Source organism: Schistosoma mansoni, chromosome 4, assembly GCF_000237925.1.
Source record: "Schistosoma mansoni strain Puerto Rico chromosome 4, complete genome".
Lineage (NCBI taxonomy): Eukaryota > Metazoa > Platyhelminthes > Trematoda > Strigeidida > Schistosomatidae > Schistosoma > Schistosoma mansoni.
The window spans coordinates 23,481,295-23,486,768 of record NC_031498.1 but is presented as its reverse complement, the minus strand read 5'-3'; the positions used below and the strand labels follow the sequence as shown (position 1 = coordinate 23,486,768).

General features: G+C 33.5%; 1 non-coding gene across 1 annotated transcript; it reads left to right on the top strand.

The window, feature by feature from the left end:
- The first annotated feature begins 4,434 nt into the window (after positions 1–4,434).
- On the top strand, positions 4,435–4,500 carry Smp_tRNA_01187_Gln_TTG.1.1. The gene has a single exon. It is a non-coding gene (tRNA).
- The last annotated feature ends 974 nt before the right edge of the window (positions 4,501–5,474 follow it).

Below are 5,474 nucleotides of genomic sequence, written 5' to 3'. Positions count from 1 at the left end.
CCATCTCGCGAGATTCAAACCCAGGATCTATCAGTCTCGCTCGCAAGTACTTAACCGATTGACCACTTAGGCGGCCGGCATCCAACGGTGTTAATGTCTAACTTCAACCAATCCACGAAACTGAACGACACATTCAACATTGTCTTTAGTGAGTTACTATCTTACAATAGACCTGGTTGAACTCCACTGGTCACTGCTTCTCAATAGAACTCCAGGAAATACCTCTCAGAGCCTGTAACTATTGAACACTGATAGGTCCTGGGTTCTAATCTCGCGGGGCGAGATCGTGAATGCGCACTGCTGAAGAGTCCCACAATAGGACGGAACGGCTGTCCAGTACATACAGGTTTTCCGAGGTGGTCTAGCTTCAAATGACTCATGATTTCAACAATAAAATTACTAAAGTCTTCATAAAACCCCCTTCTGATAATGACAGTTTTCTAGAATAATTTTCTTTGAAAAAAAATTCTTTTTCTTCAATAATACAAATAGTTCAAACATTTGAGACTATAATTATTTTTGACTGTCAGTTCTTTCTTGTATAACTAAGTCATAGATGAAATCTACTCTTCTAATCAACATATTCATTGTACCATATAGAGATAAATGTTATTATATGTGGCCTAATATTGAATGATATCATTTTATTTAGGATTTTAGTCTTCAAATTCTGTTTAATTATCATGAGTACTTAGTAGTACAAATCGTTTGAAGTACATTTTTAACGATGTTTCCACACAATGTGCTATAATTGGGATATGTATTATTAGGTGGTATCATATTTCAAACATTATGATCACAGTAAGTTAATTGTGCAGAATATAAAGGCTGTAAGTAGTATGAATGAATAAATTACATTGTATAGGGTGTAGATTTATTTGGCAGTCAATTAACATGTTGATGATTGACTTAGTTCATATGGTTTATGCAATTAAATAGACAAACTCATAGTCCTATATATAAATATATAAAGTCGGTAATCAATCATCAGAATAAGTATGAAATAACTAATAATTAAAATGACACATTTAGTAGCCACATTCATGCTGACCTTTATACTAGTTCAAATAAAAAATAGGCTTGAGTAGGTCCATGCTCTAGGTGAATAATATAAGGCTGCTACAAGTTTTATAAGCAATGTAACGTTTTCTGAATAGTTTTCATTTGAATGAATTCATTTACACAGTCAAAAATAGACAACAACTATACTTTCTAGTCTGGTAATCAATCAATCAATTTATGTTAACCAAGTTTTTAGATTTCAATTTAATTTTGTGTTTCCTAAAGTCTATCAGTAGGAGAAACATATAGTGTTAAGCAAACTTATCATTTCATTTAGTTGTGGTCAGTGTATGACATGGTGCCGTGGTATGAAAGAAAGCTGCAAAGGGCTAGCTTCTGTTGGTCCTTCAAGACTCCCTGGATGGGATTCGAGAGATGGTGCAACACAGTGGCTAGAGATGTTATCAGATATGGCTCAGAATAGAAGCCAGTGGCGATCCTGCTGTAACCTTTTTTTACTTTCTGCATAAAGAGTGGTTATAAATTTCTTAACTGAGAGAGTTCTTCTGGTTGTACATTTCAGTTTCCTCCATCATTACTCTTCTCTTTTTTTCTTTTTTTTCCTCTTTTATATATACGCATCTTCCCCCTTTCTCCTCCCATTCTCATTATTTTGTGTAGTGCATATGTATCTGGTGGATTTTTGTACCAATATGTATGTGTTTAAATAAATAAATAAATAAGCAAACTTTTGCTATCTTGAATACGCAAATGTGCTTTAAATTCAAGATTCAGAATGACTATGAGTAAGGAAGTGAGTTAATAAATGTGTTCATAAATGTTATATCATCTAACTTGATTATCAGAATTCCTTCCTCGATCTGAAAATAGAAACAACCTAAACACATGCAGAATCTAGTAAATTTATGATATCCTGCAAATCCTGAGGCTTAACACCATGAAATATTATAAAATTGATTCACGTGTAAGCAAACTATTGTATTAACTTGAATCATAACTGTTCATTGTAGCTTAAAAAGAATTTCATTGAGATCACCGTTGCTTAAGGTCATTTAGTTCAGACTGTTAAATTGTCAGCAAACCTAAAACGTGATCCTGCCCTACAGGCTTATTAAACTTACTAACAATTTCATTTACAATAAAACTAGTATGAGGTCTTTCTTGTATATATATATATATTTTTGTGTGTGTGTGAAGATTCCCTCATGAATACCGCTCACATGGCAGTATTTCTTAGTTTCTCTTTAAACGTTATGTCTTTTCTATTCCCATTTACATTCATATATATTATATTCATCTTTTTTGGTTTGTTCGTGACTATTATATCGTCCTCAGATTCTGAATTTGACTAACTCTTTAATATCGTTGAAGTTTTTATGAATTGTTTTATTTTTGTTTTACTCAACATTCTACTTTGATGTCTGCCATACTGGATTGCTATTCTGCGATCGCTCCTGTTTAACTCGTTTCAAACTTGAATTCATGAGTCAGCCTATGTTAGACTACAAAGGAAAACCTGAAAGCACTGGACAGAAGTTTCGTCGTAGTGTGGGACTTCTCATCAGACTGGGTTCATGATCCCGTGACAAGTGGAGTCCAACCCACATGATACAGTTATCCACCACAGACAATGGATGAAATCATAGATTGACTGAAGTTAGACATTAACACCATTCAGTGGTCTAAAGGTTAAGCGTTCGTTCGCGAGACCGAAGACCCTAGGTCCGAGATCGTGGATACGCACTTCTGAGTCTTATATCATATGGTTTGATCGTTCACTCCTGGTGTAAATCGAATTGCGCTATACTTTTTCTTTGTACAACATATTATTTGATAGAAACATTTTTTTATATTTAACAAGTAATAAATTTATATTTCTAACAGTTTAATACCAAAATGTCCAATGGTTTGATGACAACAACTGTTGTTTTAATTAGTGACTATCTCTGGTGGATAAAACATTATTCAAGTATATTTTGTTCATTTTAGATTTAGATTTATTTGGCGTGCACTAATTTTACACCATTTCGTACGCTTTTCTACGTTATCATACAATAATTGGTATCAATTATCACCTGTTTACATATATGAAGTAAGAGATGCTTCAATGACGAATACAACAGTGTCAAATCAATGGAATTTGTGTAACTTTGGACCCTACAACTAGCATAACAAAGTAGTCGTTATCAAGTTACATCAAAAATATTTATACCAGCTAATTACTACTTATTTGAAGTTAGATTGTTTCATTGATTAACATATTAACTAGCAAGTCAGTAAAAGCCAAGGAACATTCAGTAGCTGTTTTATTCACTTTAGGACTACTCAGTAGTGCTCATCTATGACTTACTTACGCCTAATATCCTTCTTAGAAGAGCTTAGGCCGCCAACCAGCATTCTCTATCCAACTCTGCCCTGGACAATACTTTCAAATTGTTTCCAGTTGATATTCATCCTTTTCATGTTTGCTTCCAATTCTTGTTGCAGTGTGTTCTTTGGTTTTCCTTTTTCCCTTTTCCCCGCATGAGTCCAAGTAAGCGTTTGCCTCGTGATGCAGTTTGATGATTTCCTCAAAATGTGTTCTATCCACTTTCTACGTCTTTTCCTAATTTCCTCTTCAACTGGAAGCTGATTTGTTTTCTCTCACAGTAGTCTGTTGCTGATGGTATATGGTCAACGGATATTCAGTTTCTTACGTAGACAATTGTTTACAAATATTTGTACTTTTTGTGATAGTTCTGAAAGTTTCGGCTTCGTACAGTAGAAAGTGAAACAATGATATTCATTTCTCTCTACTGTAACTTTAAACCCCATGTTATAGTCTATTAAAGAGAGTAGGTGACGACTATTTACCTTAATCAATGAAAACAACTTGTTTAGTTTCAGCTCTGATTTAAAACGTACTGCACATCATAGCGAAAGAAATTCACTTTTACCAAATAAAAGTACTCTATTAGTTCATGTACCTGGTCTAAGACTGGCTGTGCATTCGGTAACTTAGATTTTCCGATATTACAAATAATTGTAATCCATTTTCCAAGTTCTAATCTATATGGACGATTTTGAGTTGCGCCGTTTGTGTGGACTAATGATAGTATATGACTTCCCAAACCGAAGTACGTGTTGCGCTCTACTAAAACCTCAAATCCATTGTATGACAAATGAATGTTTTAAACACTAAGTAACCACCTCAACTATCCATACATTAAATTGAAAAACTTATTTCTCTTGTTACATACTTACCTCATTCCTTACTATGTATTTTATATTATTTTCTTATATCTACTTAAGATTAAATTCAACTTAGTATTGTTTGTTTGAATCTTCAAAAACATCAATGGGAAGATTCAAACAAACAATACTAAGTTGAATTTAAACTTCACCCCATTGCACAAGCAAGTGGCTATCAGGACTTGATGGCTGAGTGGATAACGCGATGGCGTTTGAAGCGAGGGTACTGGGTTCGAGTCCCAGAGTGAACATCAACTCTGAGATGCAAGTACATACAGCTGACAAGTCCCAAATAGGACGAAACGCGCGTCCTGGATTCCACTGCTAGCCACTATCTATCTTTGCTTATCTATTTAAGATTGTTGAATTTATTTTAGCTAAAAATCAACTTTATATGATAACATATTAGATAGTGAAATAGATCTATATAAATATACTACTATTAATCATAATTCAAAGCTCTTTTTTATTTCTTCTATGATTACCACAATAAATAACAATAATGATAATAAAGAAATGGTTAAAATAAGAGAAAAAAGTTTTCACGAAGCATGCAACAAACAACCGCCTTTTTATTTTAAAAAATATAACTGCTTAACATGCAATTATTATTGCTTACATTGATAATAGATGAATAACCTATGTAAGAATAGTGAACCGACTTGTGAATCAGAGAGTCCTTGTGTATGTGTGTGTAGGTAGGTAGGTAGGTGGGTAGGTAGGTAGGTGGGTGGTGGGTAGGTGGGTAGGTAGGTTGGTGGGTAGGTGGGTGGTGGGTAGGTGGGTAGGTAGGTAGGTGGGTAGGTAGATAGCAAGTTATTCACACTCATAATGCATGATTTGTTTTATTACTAACCAATATAACTATATGTTCCTTGTTCCTCAATATTCTATTGTTATTATTTTCTTTTTTGAAAAACATTCTACACTAATGTGTAATATGTTTTTTATTTCGTCAAGAAGAATACAAATTTGTTTGTTTTTTTTATTTCGTCAAGAAGAATACAAATTTGTTTGTTTACAAAGTTACTTATAAAATTAGGTAAATTTTAACAATGCAACGGAATAAACTACTGTTGAATATCATCAAAGTAGATAAGTAATTGATGAAAGGCTTTATCATCAAAGACAAGTTTAAGGTACTTGAGACTAATTCAGATATAAAAACCTGTTCCAAGTTGATTTTCAACATGTATATATGTGTTTATTCATGACCTAAC